Source organism: Bombina bombina, chromosome 6 (assembly GCF_027579735.1).
Source record: "Bombina bombina isolate aBomBom1 chromosome 6, aBomBom1.pri, whole genome shotgun sequence".
NCBI classification, from domain to species: Eukaryota; Metazoa; Chordata; class Amphibia; order Anura; family Bombinatoridae; genus Bombina; species Bombina bombina.
In genome coordinates, this window is record NC_069504.1 from 686,380,006 (window position 1) to 686,396,596 (window position 16,591).

Here is a 16,591-nt window from a genome sequence, read left to right on the forward strand (position 1 = left end):
ACAGCATTGGAAGCGGGTGAGCTGGCCGATTTTTACACAACCAACAGGTCACCAGGGAATTGGAGAAAATCCTTTGTTAAGGGGGCATCCACCTGGAAAGGAGCTGCTCCACGAACCCCCTTAACAAAGCTTGTTGTGCCTTTGTTTTATGTGTCTGTTCCCTCTGGGAAAGGAGGGGCGAGTGCTGCACCTTGGCAGGGGGATACCCTCAGGTGTTTTGCTTGCAACAAAGTGGGCCACATTAGCTCCACTTGCCCAGAGAAGATTAACTTGGTGCAATCAGCTGGAGGGAGTAATCCCTCAGAAGTACCAGCATCTGTTTTGTTCATTGCACAACCAGAGGAAAGCAACCAGGAGAACTTGCAACCTGTGATTGTCAGAACTGAGTTAACACTGGGGCTTCAGGACACAGGTGTAGCAGTGACTCTTGTGCGTCCAGGGCTGGTGAGCTCTAAGGACATTATTCCTGGCAGGACTTTAGCAGTTTAAGGGATTGGGGGAATGCAACTTGCAGTGCCTATGGCACGTGTATATCTTGATTGGGGAGTGGGGAGAGGTTTAAGAAATGTGGGGGTATCTGAGAATATTCCTAATGATATTTTGCTTAGTACTGATCTGGGTAGATTGTTATCTCTGTATGTGCCTGACAATGCTACATATGACCTAGTGACTTTAGCTGTAGACCCTGATGTACAAAGGGCTCGATGTAAAAATGCTCAGAGACATGCTGACCATGAGGGAGGACAGAGTGCATATGTGCAAAGTGCTGTGCCTGAACTGGCGGTGTCTGTGCTGAGATGTGAACCTGTAAGAGGAGAGACTGACTGGGGAGAAAGACGGATAGATGGTGTGTGTCTGCCTGTGCCTGAACCAGCATTATCTGCAGAATTAAAGTTAACTGTACAGTGTGAGACTGACTGGAGAGAAAGGCAGATAGACTGTGTGGGTCTGTCTGTGCCTGAACATAATTTAACAGTACAGGGAGAAACTGTCTGTGGGAGGAGGCAGATGAGTGGTGGGTGTCTGTCTGTGATTAAATCAGTGGATTCTATAGAAGGAAGTGAGCATATGGGGGGAGAGAATGACTAGGTGACTGGGCTGCTGGATGATGTGTGCCAGTCTGTGTCAGAACCAATTGAGTCCCCTGTGGAAAGACAGGATATATGGGATAAATGGCAGAAGGAATATATGTGCTTGTCTGCACCAGTGTCAGAAGGATTCCAAATTCTGTGTGAGGATGTGAAGTGGCAGACTGACTGTGAGAGAGAGCAGGGGAAGAATGTAGCCCACTCTATGACAGAACCAGCAGCACCCCAGAAGGAGGGTACAGGATACTCTTTGAGGGACCCCAGAGTGAGTGTGAAAGATTGTGGGTGACAGTGACCCCAGTAACCTCAGCTATGACCTATAAGCAGACTGCACAGACTAGGGGTCGGAAACTGACACAGACTGCAGACGCAGTGGGGAGGAGTACAGAGAATTGTATTTACACAGCCCCACAGTGCCATTCAGCAGATACACTGATAGGTGTGCAGAATCAGAGTCCCCAGCAGGCTCAGCAGATAGAACTTACAGTGGAGAAGAGGGGGCAGTTAGGCAACCCCCCCACCAACCATAAAAAAAGTGCAAGAGTACAGGCATTCTACTCAGGTGGAGGGGCAAGATCCCTGGGTAGTTTATAAAAAGCTGATAAAACACAATACAGTCAGAGGGTGTGAAAAAGAAACTAGGCTTCACAGACTCTGTAACAGGGTATTATGTACCTTTCAGGGACAAGATGCAAGCCTTATTGGGGAAGTACCTGCAAAACCCAGAGATGCCAATGCTATATTCCTACAAAAACAGTTGCAGGATTCTACTGCCAGTGAAGGAGTGTATAAGCTGGGGCAAAATGTTCTTGTACTAACACCCATGAGACAGAACAAGCTACAGGCTGCATGGGAGGGTCCGTGCAATATATTAAATCAACTGGGTAGAGCAAATAGTGTGTCATTTTTAAATGGAGGGTATCATGATTGCTAAACTGCTATGTGCAATTTATCTGGCAATGCCACATGGCCTAATATTGTTTGATACAAATGAAGATATTAAGTGTGATGGATACACTCACATATAGCACCCCTAGTGGTGCAGAAGGGGCAGTCTGGGATTAAAATCAGTCACCCAGAAGACTGGGCTCCGGTGGGTATTCAATAATCTGCAGAAAATGATATAGAACACAAGAGTGCCTATATGGCCTAGTATTGTTTGTATAGGCAGAATTGGTATCATCTATAAGATGTATTCTTATGATGATCGATACTAAGTATGTTAATAGTATACTGACATTGAGTTCTAAAATCTTCTTACTGTGTTAAGTGGACCAATGCACATGTCGGGTCCAACTTCCATAGCTAAAAAATCTAATAATAATATTTATAACAGTGACGCTATCAAATAAAGGGAATATTCCACAATACATTGTGGTTTCTGTGAGGGTATAGATAGGAATGTGCTATATGATGTGTTTAAAAAGGTGGAGGCTAATATCAGTCAGAGGGTGTAGTGCTTAATGTTATGTGAAGGGGATATAACCAGTGTCAGTCATTCATAGAAGTGTGATATAACATGTGATTAATGAGGAGTATAGATGTGTATTGTTATAGGTAATTTACCAAGAATATATAAATAATATAATAATAAAAGATATATAATAAATATTGGTCACAAGCTAATCTGCATACCAGTATATTGATGATAGGTCACCCACATACGGTAAATGATCTACCTTATATGTTGGACCCATTGTTTCCTTTTAGTGGCCAATTAAAATGTGAGGCTCAGCCTCCCATGTAGCTTGGATTATAGGCACAGGGCACCGTGCCTGGCTATTTGATGTGATATAGTGTAGAAGATGGTCTAAGTGTGGTGTATATTCATATATCTTCCAATTGATAATCTTGTTTGCAAGTAAGATAATAATCTAGTGTGATAGAGAGATAGATAGTATGATATTGTGATGCTAAGATCTGACCCTATTCGGATATGTATGTGTGATATGTTACATGAGTGAGATAAACCTGTTGGTTATCTGTGATAATGATGGGTGATATGATCATTCTTAAGTAATATGGGGAGTGTGTTGAATCATGGCATCAGTATGCTAGATATCACAATCATTGTGAAAGTGCTATAATAATCAGAGTAATCTAGACTGTTATATTATAGGAACAATAGGTGAATGGGAGGAGGTTTATGTGATATAGGAATGGGAAGGTGGAGGAGAAAGTGCAACTGATAGTCGAGGTATGTAAGGTCTCTAGATGTATATGTGGAATGATGTTGCAAATCGAAAGTGGATCTAAGAGGGATATAGTGTGTTGTCTTCTAGCTAGTAATTTTATATTATACAGAGGCCATAAATATAAACATGACATATGAAGGAGCTGGTAGTTGTGTAAGAAAGACTTAAGTCAAAAGCATGACATAAGGGGTAATATAGGTGTAGTGTACTGTAAAAGCATGACTAAGAGCCTATTGTAGGTTCGAAACATTGTTCCTGTAAACTTTTGGACCCAACTAATGAAAATAAAGGTCTTTTAAATAAAGATTTCTTCTGGTGGCTGGAGTGCTTTGGATGTATTACTATTTGGATTGACAAGATTTGACAAATCTTACTCCGTGCCACACAAACAGGTGTGCTGTTCTCCTTCCCTTTAGATTTTTTATATTGTTTACAGATCACTGATCCTGGATTGTGGCCTTGATCCGCTACAGATAGCTGCCTTGACCTACATCATCATCTACCCAGTGTGGACATTATAATCTCTAGATGAGATTTTATTTGTGTTAGATATTGAAGATTACTAATTCACAATTGTCTTTTATTGCACTATTTTGATATTACTTAGATTCAGTGAAGTGCAGTGAGGTCAGTGGCTGGTGAGGCACTGACTAGTATCAGAACCAGAGTGCTGACATATTAGATACAATAATAAATTATACAAACAGATGGACAAAGACAAACACAAAGGGACACACACACAGGGACACACCCACCCATGGGGGCACATACACACACAGAGGGACACACACAAGGACACACACACACAAGGACACACACATACACAAGGACACACACATACACAAGGACACAGAGGGACACACACAGAGGGACACACACACACACAGAGGGACACACACACTTATTTACCCCTTCAGTTACCTAGAAATGCAATTTTAAACAACTTCCCTATTTACTTCTATAATTTGATTTGCTGTGTTCTCTTGGTATCCTTTGTTGAAAACCATACCTAGGTAGGCACAGGAGCAGAAATGCCCTACTGGGAGTTAACTGCTGATTGGTGGCTGCACATATATGCCTCTTGTCATTGGCTCACCCAATGTGGTTAGCTAGGTCCCAGTAGTGAAATTATGTTTCTTTAACAAAAGATGCCAAAAGAATGAAGCAAATTTGCAAATAGCAGTAAATTGGAAAGTTGTTTAAAATTGTATGCTCTGGAAAAATTGCATTCTCTAGGCACTGGCTCTAGGTTCCAGGGGAGAAGGAGCTACACAGGTGCTGCACAGGTGTTGCACAGGTGCTGCCTAGCTCGTGTCTCCAGTCCCTTGGATATTGGCGATGAACTCCCGCGCCAGCCTCAGGTTTGGGGCTATCTCCCTGGTAGCTAACATAGAACTGCTCCGGAACCTTACAGTGGCGTGTCAGCCCACTGTTTTGAGCCCATATACTAGCTGCCTGGCTTTTCGAATTGTAACTTTGAGGGCATCGGTTACTAAAGATTGGAAGCTGTTCTAAACGCTGTCTCCACTTCAGCTCACTATCCTAACCTCACTCTGAGCTCTGCTACCCCAGAGGAAAAGAACTCTACCACCCTCCTGGCGTCTGACACTTTCGACAGTTTATCTTCAACTTTGGGCTGCAGCGCTCTAAAGCTTACCTGCTGCTCGGCTGTCGGCCTGCCCGCGGATCTTGTTGACTGGAGCCCACCCCCTCCCTCCCCCACCAGTGCTGCGCGGGAGGGAGCCTGGCTTGGGGAAACTGGTGGAGTCGGTGTGCGTTGTTCCTGTGCTGCCTCGGTCGCCGGTGCGGCGTTGCCCTATCCCCCCCCACCGGTGCTGTGCGGGGGGAGCCGGTTGTGGACCTTGGCTGGGACAGAAGTTTGGAAGTATAGGCTGCAGCTCTATTGGTTAAAATCAGCCCACAGCAACTGGAGCCAGACGGTCAGACTCCGCAGATGATAAGCGGCTGAAAAACGCATGAGGGGTGAGTTTTATTAGAGGTCACTTTATTGTTTGCCACATCGCAGTGTTACTCTATAAACCTCAGAAGAGGATACGGCCATTACTGGGGAGCAGTGGAAATATCACCCAGGACTGGGGACTGTTAAAATTGAGAGGCTTCGCAAGGAATCACTCTAAAACTAGAGGGGCATACTTCTTTTTGTCGGTGGTTGGTAAAATAATGGGGACATTGGACTAATACACTTTTCTTGCTACTATTCTTAAACTGAAACAAGACAGATCAAGTACTACATTACTACAAAAAAGGAGTTAACAGTTTCACGTTTATGGACACTATAAACCTGTTTAATAGAGTGGTTAACTGTGCAATCAAACACTACTGTATTTTTTATTTTGCCTTCTATGTCTTTTCTAGCCAAAGAATCACTTAACATCAGTATAAATGTTTATATAACATTTTGTCGTACCACTAGCCCTGGTTCTTATTATATGTAACTGGGCCCTGTAAAGAAATTGCCTACAGTATTAGCCCCTGGGCTTACCTTCACCTATAATCTAGATTGGGGCTTAGGGAACTAGCTCCATAACACAATACTAAGTGGCTGAATTGAATGACTGTAATTAGATCAAAAAGATTTTAAAGTATTATTGGTTTGTTTCTTATTAACAGTGATTTTCAGGTAAATTTCTGTCTTTGCTGGTAACCTCCAAGAAACCTGAATCCTTTCCTTAATTTTTCTTTATTTTATTTTTTTATTTTTTCCTTGTCACTTTACAATTGTCTGACAAAAATTGAAATCTTATAGGAAGGGTGAAGAGGTGGGGAGTGGGGAGGAAAGAAAAAGTCCATCACCTATATAAAGAGTTAACCTCATAAACTGAGCTAGGCTAGGTTTGTTTGTTAAACTGTAGACAGAAATTTAAAAATACAGATACTGTGTTATATGTTCACTTGACTGACCCACTTGGTTCTCTGCGCAATATATAGTTTAGGGGTCATTAGACAGTAACTGAAAACAAAGCGATTTTTTTTCTCCTTCTTATATATACTGTCCCATAGCTGAATTCAGCAGAGTAATATACGGATTAAACCTCTCTAGGTCTCATCCCAGTTTCTAACAACCCTATACAGAGCAAGGGTGGTTTTGAACCCCTCTGTTTTTTTTTTTCGTTTTTTTTTTTCGCTCTCCTCTTGTCGCCGTTGCCGACCCATCGGGGTGAACAAGCTCTATCACTTGGCTTTGGCCCTTCTTTCTCCTTACCTTTCTGTGTTCTCACCATTTAGTACATAATAGATTCACTCCCTGCCCTGGCACTATCCCTTCACTTTTTCTCACTCCCTATCCCACTTCCCTTTTTTTTTTTTTTTCCTATTTATTATTAAACTAGAGTCACTGGGAGGAATCTCCCTTTAACCAAGTCAGTGGGCTTCTTTTCTTTTTCTTTCACTTTGCACATGGACAAATTTTTTCACACTCACGTTAGGACTCCTTCGCCAACGATGCCGGCAAGGCAAAAAGATAGAAGAGCAAAGGCTTCGGCAGACCCCCTTACCGAGACCCAAGCAACGTCTGCTATTATACCCTCTGCAACAGATACTGTAAATATGCAAGTTTTGGTCACGAAAATCTCACAGGCCTTGGCACCCAACTTCGATGCACTTAAAACTGAGATCAAACAGGATCTCACATTACTCTCTCAAGAGGTTAGACAATTTGCTAACAGAATCAACGAACTTGAACAAAGGGTGTTAGACCTGGAAGATCTTACCACATTGCAGACCACCAACACTGAAATAGTTAACTTATCTGTAGCCACAATACAGGCCAAATTAGAAGACCTCGAGAATTGTTCTCGTAGGAATAATATCCGTATAATAGGAGTCCCCGAGAATGGGACCTATGAAAATTTAAATACTTTTGTCTCAGAGACATTACCTCAGCTTCTTAAAATGCCCCCCAATCACTCTCAAATTATAGTGGAAAGAGTACATAGGATAGGTAAGCCCTGGCCAGACAATAAAGGAACTCATAGACCTAGACCCGTGATTGCAAAGCTTTTAAATTTCCAAGATCTAAATTTTCTTTCCTTTATGTTTGTGGATATGAGTTATTTTTCCCCTCTCTCCCCACCTTGCTCCCCCTTTTTTTTTTTTTTTTCTCTCTCTGCCCTTCCCTCCCCCTCCCCTTCACTCCCTTCTCTCGTTCTTTTGTGGACAGCAGACCCCCCTTTCTTCTAGATGGCAAATCTAAAAATAGTTTCTTGGAACGTGGGGGGAATTTCCACCCCTATTAAAAGAAAATCCATTCTTACACACCTAAGGAAACTTGGCACCAACATAGCATTTATACAAGAGACTCACCTGACAGCAGAAGAATCTTTAAAACTTAGATCTACATGGGTGAAAGAAATTTTCTTCTCTCCGGGTCTGGGTAGGAAGAGAGGGGTAGCCATTTTGTTAGAAAAAAAAAACAATTTAGAGGTCATCTATAGTGAAGTAGACCCTGAAGGCAGGTTTGTCCTGGTAAAAATAAAAACATTCAAAGAGATTTTTACCCTGTGTAACATATACGCTCCCAACAGGTTGGACCCAGGCTTCTGGACTAGGATAGAGGCTAAGATTCTTTCAGTACAGGAGGGTCATCTGGTTCTTGGGGGCGACTTTAATATGTCCCCTCATTGCCCATTGGATAGACTTAGACAGTCAACAAAAATGGTAAAACAAAAAAGAGATAATTTAGAAGAAAAATTAATGAAGTCAATTATGCAGAATCTTGCAATTAAGGACATATGGACACTCCAGAATCCGGACGTCAGGGATTTTACTTGTCTATCCAGGGCACATAAAACCCTGTCCAGGATTGATCTATTTCTTATTAATAACAATATTTCCAGGTCGGTTATAAAAGCAGGTATTCTTCCCATCTTTCTATCAGATCATGGCCCGATTTATGTTGAGTTTCAATTGAATCATTTTAAAAATAGAGCATTACGCTTCATTTTTCCGTCATTTCTTGCCTCTGACTTGAAATTCAAAAACTGGCTGAAACTTAAGTTCGCCGATTATCTCCAACATAACCATTTACATATAAATTCTCCTCTGGTTTTTTGGGAGGCTGCAAAGGCAGTTCTCCGAGGTGAAATAATAGCCTATACCGCCCTGAGATTTAGGAAAATAAGGTTAAGAGAAAAGGAAATTACCAACTCAGTAATTAACTCTTATAACTCTTTTCTTTTAGAAAAATCGCCTAGCAATTGGGCGAAATATATCAAAGCCAAGAATGCCAGAGACACTTTTGCGATATATCAGGAAACCCAAAGAGATTTAAAACTTCAAGCCTGACTATACAGATTTGGGAACAAATCTGGTAAATTGCTGGCTAACTTGGCAAAAAAGGAGAAAAAGTCATCCTTTATAGAGAACATCCAGCAGGACGGTACCTCCCTTAAGAAACCTGAGGAGATTGCGGAAACATTTGTAAGATATTATCAGAACCTTTATTCCTATAGGACCTCGGACCTCGATCAAGCGAGGCAATTCTGGAGCGAAATCTCTTACCCTAAAATCTCACCCGACATGATTGATACGCTTAATGCCCCAATAAGGGAAACAGAGATTGTAAAGCTCATTACGAACCTCCCCTCGAATAAAACACCTGGTCCAGATTCTTTACCGAATGAATTTTATAAAATCATGTCGGGTGAGATTGCCCCTTATCTTACCAATCTTTACAATAGTATGTATATTAAGGGAGACCCAGTAGCCACCTCTTTTTCTGCCTCTAATACTATTTTAATTCTGAAACCTGGGAAAGATCCCTCCCTTAAGGAATCTTACAGACCTATAGCCCTATTAAATGTAGATTATAAAATTTTAAGCTCCATAATTGCTAGGCGCTTACAGTTATCACTGGCTCATATAATCCACCCAGACCAGGCAGGATTTCTACACAAAAGAAATTCTTCTGCAAAAATCAGAGAGGCACTGACCACAACTGAATATTTCAGGACTGCTGGGACGTTGGGGAGCCGGGGGGAGGAGGATGCCCCTGACCTTGCCATTGTCTCAATAGACGCAGAAAAAGCATTCGATTCAATCCATTTTGACCACCTCTTTGCTACATTAACTAATTTTGGCTTCAAGGGAGAGTTCCTGAGATTTATTATTAATTTATATAAAGAACCATATACAAGATTGATTGTTAATAATATTGTTTCTGTGCAGATAACCCTTGGAAGGGGAACTCGACAGGGGTGTCCTCTTTCCCCCCTGCTCTTTGACGTCTCAATTGAACCCTTGGCAATCATGGTCAGACACCAGTTAGCGGGAATTAAAATAGGTAATCTAACCATAAAAATTGCTTTATATGCAGACGATGTACTACTTTATCTTTCTGACATTCAAACTAGCATACCAAAATTTCTGGACATTGCTGCTCGGTTTGGATCATTTTCAGGTTATAAGATCAACGAAGCAAAATCAGAGCTGCTATGGCTCAGAAAGAATAATAACTCCCCCTCTAACATCCCTTTCAGCATGGTGAAAGATTCTCTCAAATACTTAGGAATCTTTATTCCTTATACACCAGGCGAACTATATGACCGTAACATCACTCCAATTTTAACAAGTGTAAGGGGGAAAATGAAAACCTGGCAGTCCCTCCCATTATCTATTTCTGGACGGATAGCTTTGTTTAAAATGGTTTTATTGCCAAAGCTTCTATATATATTCCAGAACACCCCATTAATACTTATGGAAAAGGATGTTCGATTACTTAACAGTGCAATTAGCAAATTTATATGGCAAGGGAAAAGACCAAGGATATCTTTGAACAAGCTATCCCTCCCGAAAGAGAAAGGTGGCCTTGCACTTCCTAATATCCGCTTTTATAATTATGCTTTTCTAGTGCGACTAGTGGCGGATTGGATTTTCCACAGCGACTACGTATCAAACAATTCACTAGAGGAATCCATATGTTTCCCGTATCTCCCTTTAGCATTAATTCATTGCCCACCAAAAGAACTACCAAGAGAAATTAAATTACTCAAAACATTTTCTAATCCACTGAAGGCTTGGTGGAAGATGGGAGAACTCTTGTCTTTAAACTGTAAAGCTTCACAGCACTTAAGACTACTTGGCAACCCGAAATTCCCAGCTGGCCTGAACTCTACTCTATTTAAGACCTGGCATAATCAAGGCCTTAACAGGATGTCATATTTTATTGATACAGAGAGAAACTGTGTTAAATCTTTTGAGGAATTAAAAAGAGAATACAAAATTAATAATAAGGATTTCTACGCATATTTGCAAACTAGACATTTTCTTATAGAGCTCATGAAGGAATCAGACTGGCCCTGGTCTTTGGGTACATTGGAAAATTGGTTAACGATGTTCAAAAACGGACACAGATCTATTTCTTTGTGCTACCAATTGATCAATGCCAGTAAAGGCGAATTGGAGCTAGAGAAAATTACCTCCTTTTGGAACCAGATGATACCCCACTCGAACATTGATATTGAATCTGTCCAATTATCAATCCAGAGAGTGGCTCAGGTCACCTTATCAGCAACCTGGCGGGAGATGCATGTTAGACTTATTCATAATTCATATTTCACCCCCAAAAAGGGTTGTAGAATTTATAATCTTGATTTCAAAAAGTGCCCAAAGTGCTCGCTTCCAGCAGCTGACTTAATGCATATGATTTGGGAATGCCCTAAAATAAGGCATCTCTGGTGGAAGTTGGAATTTTGGCTCAGCAAAACGTTAAAAATTCAGTTTGAGAGCCTATCAGTAGTACAAATAGGGATATCTCGTCAAACTTAATGTGACAGGGACCACGCCCCTTTATATGCAAACCACGCCCCTTTATAGGCAAATCCCCGCCCCTTTATAGGCAAATTCACGCCCCTTTATAGGCAGATTCACGCCCCTTTATAGGCAGATCCCCTCCCCTTTATATGCAGATCCCCGCCCACTCTCCTCCCAATATTTCCACCCTACCCGCCCACTATTTTCCATATTTTACGCCCCTTTTATGGCTTCTTCTAAGAGCATTTTAACATTTATTTTAATGTTAAAATAATTCCCTTTTATGGCTTCTTTTAAGAGCATTTTAACATTTATTTTAATGTTAAAATAATAAACAATATAATTTTATTTTAAATAGTGTTGTGTTAATGTTTTATGTATCATTTAACTGATATTTTGTAACATTTCAATGCGATTAAATAAAGCGCAGAATTTATTTTCTTTTTTAAAACTTTTATTTGAGTCATAAAGCAGAAAAAAAAAGTTTTATACAGAAAACAACATTTGATAAAATTTACAAAGTCAACCACGTTGAAGGATTAAAAAGTGATCTAGGTCTTTTCTTTGATGTCAGGTAACCTTGAGGTGTGGTTAGTCCCATGGTGGGTGTTGAAGGTACTGGTAAAATATCATGTTGCGGCAATGTCTCTGGTAAATGGGTAATATCCCTAATTTCCATTTTTAGATGTTCAAAATTATCCCTTTTTCTAGCATTACCAATAACTGACGATGGAATATTCAGTTCAGCCATAGCTTTCATAAAAGACTCCCAACCTTGCGGTGTTTTGCGCATGGTCACATTGTGACTTTGTGTAGCGCAACGTACTAAGTCTAGTATGTTTGAACCAATAATTGTTTGGTTTTTGTAAACAAACTCCCCATTATCATTCCAATTAGTTATATGTTTGGATTGTGCCATTTTAGAAAGAAGTAATTCAGCATTTTTCTTAAACCTGTCATGCACATTGTTAACAACTTCATGAAATACTCTATCACCCTTTTCAATAGATACACTACTTGTGTTATTATCAGTGTGAATAGTTTCTCCTGGGGGCATTAAAAGTCTTAAAGTAGTATTGTCTCTAGAATTTTGTTTAGCAAACACCAGATATTTTTGCAATGCAGCATTGTACTTTTTCATTTTTACATCTTCAGGTAAATTAGAATTATTTAAGATATCAGCAATTTCATCATCCAATCGTGTTGTAACTGTGTGACGAATATCTGTATCACCCTGTTGTGTACGTTTCAAGCGGTCCACATCCTGTTTTGGTACCAGGTACATTTTTTGAGTATGCTCCATTAACGGTTAGTTAACAGACTTATCAGTAGAGGTATAGCAAAGCCTAAAAGTGGTGCTAAAAATCCACCAGATTGATTTACCAGCTTCTTCTTTTTGCTAATCGATATTGTCCTATTACTAAGACTTTTTATAATTTTGCTCCACTTTTTAAGACGTCCTTTCTGCTTTGCTGTCAAGGGCAATCTACCTTTTAAAATGTTCAGTGCTATTTCACATATAGCAGATATTAAGTCTGTAGAAGCACCACGTAAAATAGTCTTTCTCTGTGTTGGTGAGGCATGACTTAACGTTTTTAAAGCTTCCCAATTGCGGAATAGCCTGCTAGACATGTTTACACACTCCTAATATTTTAAGTTGAATGATGGATAAACCAAAAAAACTTTACTTTTTAGAGGGCGACTTTTTAAAAATATATGCAACAGGTGTATCTGGTGGGAAGAGACATGTTCTTAACCTGAACTCATCAGGTGTGGTGGCTCTTAAATCTACTAACAAATAACCATAAGGGATATGTGTGGCATCTTCAAAAGCTTCTAAAAAGTAATTAGATTTCCCAGGGTACATCTGTCGTGCTAAAGTAGTGATTTGTAACTTATCTCTTGGGTTTTTGAAAAGTACCATATATTTTGTGTTTAAAGTGATAGTTCTGTTTTTTTTACCCTGACAAAAAACATTTTGTACAAGATACATGATACTCAGATTCCTGTGGTGTACATATTTTGTAAATGCCTTCTCAATTTCAGAACTGTCACTGGCAGCTTCCATCAAATCATCAACAATTGTTAAATTCATTTTATCAGGTGGAAATAAATCATCATCGACAAATGTGTTTGGAAGACCTTCTATAAATTTAATATATGGAAAAGTATATAATAATTCATCATACAATTTTTGCCAGCATGCATAAAACCACACAATATTATCAGGTTTGTGGGACAGAAGTGTGTCAGAATGTTGTAAAATTTGTTTTACAAAATAGCTTTTGCCTGAATTTGAAGGACCTGCTAAAATACAAGAAAAAGGGTGTTGCAAACGCGTGTCCATTGTTAGTGTTATATTAGTAACCAAATGGTAGTGTTGTAAAATCGTGTGCTAACTTTCTTTTTGTATAAACACACTTTTGTGTTTTCCTTAATGGACGTGTCTCAATCTGCCAGTAGCGTTTGTTTCTGGTAATACACTGTTGCTCTACCACAAGTCTTTTTTGATTGTCTATGTTACAATTTAAAGGGTAGTCCAACACCAAGTCTTTTAAGCTTTCAAAATTGATTATATCTGTGTTAGCACTGTTCAAGGTTATCCCCTTTACTTTAAGATTTGTTTTTCCATTGCTCAGTTTATACCCATACGTCTTGGGGCCTGCAGAAACAAACTCTGTGATGTGTTCTCCGGTCGGTAGTTCACTAGTTAACTCCCCTAGATAATCACCCAGAGGTGGATTCCAGTCACCGTCCTTGCTCACAAATATTACAGAATCTGTGTCATGATAGAGGCACCTCTCTTGCAGACTGTCCAGTACTCTGTACAATTCAAGTCTGGCATATGCTGTAGTAAAACAAGCTATAAATATGTTAACATTTTTACTGGTTGTGTACCTCTCTTTTGCATATTTCCAACTAAGCATTGCTGTTTCATCATCTATGAAATCCAAAGAAGACACCTCATAGTATGGTAAAAAAGCATACCTGAAAAGCTCATCAGGGTCTGTCACAATGCATGTGTTTGGTAAATTAGTTCTTTGACCAAACTTACCCCACAGGGAATTTAGAAACAATTTAGAAATGTGTCTTTTTGCAGAGTTTACTGTGATATGATTTGGTCTTAATTCTACATCCTCTTTTTTTTTGTAATCTTGGATGTACTGTGTCTTTTTTTCATCATCAGTACACCATGCAGGGTAGCCAGAAGCTTCCTGTTTATCCCTGAGATGTAGTTTAATGTAGTTTTCAAACAGATTTTTTTTATAATTTTCAAAATGCCAAATCTCATAGATTTTAGAAATTTTATATCCTTTTTCCACAGCTAATTGTATTTCAATTGTACACCATGTGCCAGTCAGAGCGCGTTGTTCATCACTATGATCACACTGTGTCACGCTGTTATTGGTGGCACAGGTCAAGCAAAGTGGGAACATGAGCTTACCATTTAATTTTAAAGGTAGGACCGGAAAAAATAATCCTCTAGGTGGAAGCATTTTTACTTTAGCCAAACCAAAATAAAAATTCATGTTCCTGAAATTCTCATAAATAATTCTTGGGTGTCCTACAGGGTAAGCTTTTGTCTTGTTCACAAAGGGGTACAAACTTGTAAAGTCATAGTAGTGGATACTTTCACCAGGTGCTGTTTTGTGGTACAGTTTAATCGCATTTGTGCGACCACCGTAAAGTGCATCTCTGGGGTCCAAGGGCTGTGGGAACTCGTTTTTAATAATAAAAGCTTGCAGATCTTTGTCTTTGGCTAACATATCCAACCACTCGTGTTCCCACAGCACTCTGACCTCAAATCCGCACGACTGTAAAAAAAGCTTTTTAACAATGTATTTATTATACAGCTGACTGTATGTGGAGTCTGTTACCTCATTTGTATCATTTTCATTGTAACAAACAGGGCAGCCATGGTAAAAACAACCTTGAAATTCAAAAGCTGTAGGAACATTGTTTATTACAGCATAGCCATCCAAGCAGTATTTACCTACCCTGCGCTCACCACCGCGTAAAGCATGTTGTATTGCAATACCCTCCTTATGTGCAACATACATCAACCACTGAATGGCTGGTGTAGAGTAGCGTTTTTGCGTTTTGTGATAATTATCACAAGGGAGTATTGCAATAGTGTGATTAGGTAAGAATACAGGTATACCCCGCTCATACAGCGGGTTAGGGACCGGAGCCCCGCTGTAAAGTGAAAACCGACTTAAAGTGAGTCAAGGCATTTTTTACTTGTTTTTCACTTGCCAGTGTGTTTACAAGCTTAAAACCATGTTTGAAATAACATATATAGGTGTGCAATAGTGCTAAGTTTAGTTTAACACTAGCACAAGACAGTACACTACTGTATTCAGTTATGCAGACAGTAGAAAGGGATCCTTATTTTATGTGGAGATCTCAAACCATGCCAAACAATACTGTACAGTACTAAAGTAGGTTATGTTTTATGGTATGGTACTGTATATGAGATGGAGGCAGATGAAATGCTTACCTGTACTATTCAAGGTAAGCACAAAGGTATAATGACAATAATACTGTATACAGTACAGTACATACAGTAACACTGCATATACTGGTACTTGTACTGTACCTTTATTGGCCAAAAAATACTGTTTATGAAGAAATAGACTTGTGTGTACGGTACAATTACTGTATGGATTTAACAAATAATCCTGAACAGTACTGTACCTTTAATGGACAAAAAAATACTGTAATGCTTATGAAGACCGGTATACTGGACTTACCAAATTATCTGGTACAGTACAATACTGTACTGCACAGTTTTAGCAACCCTAAAGTCTTTCCAACGTACTCTGTAAAACCGCATGCAATTTTTCCTCCTTACTTGCGATGTCCAAGTCCTGCACTGTGCCGCGCTGAGAAACTACTTCCGGGTTTGAGGCGGCGACGTATTAGCGAAACGACGTAAAGCGAATCGACGTAAAGCGGGGTATACCTGTAGTTAAACACTGTCAAATGATTATTTCAACATTCCTCCATGCTTTAAAATGACCACAGGTCACACAGGTCAGTGCAGGTGACAAAAAGATAATGTTTAAATCTTTTTTTTAAGACTAAATAGCCTCTGTTTCAGATTAGACATGCTTTCTTTCCTGGTGAATCGCTATTGATAACACATGTCTAAAATTAGATAGGGTTTGTTAAACACTGTCAAATGTTTATTTCAACATTCATCCTTGTGTCAAAATCATGCTTTCCTGGTGAATGGCTATTGATAACACATGTCTAAAATTAGATAGGGTTTGTTAAACACTGTCAAATGTTTATTTCAACATTCATCCTTGTGTCAAAATGATCACAGGGCACAGTTCAGTGCAGATGACAAAAAGATAATGTTTACATCTTTTTTTTTTAAGACTAAATAGCCTCTGTTTCAGATTAGACATGCTTTCTTTCCTGGTGAATGGCTATTGATAACACATGTCAATATTTACAGCTTTAACAGTTTGCTAAACTACATGAAAAAAAAATGTCTGATTTTGGGAGATCACCGGATAAAAACCATGA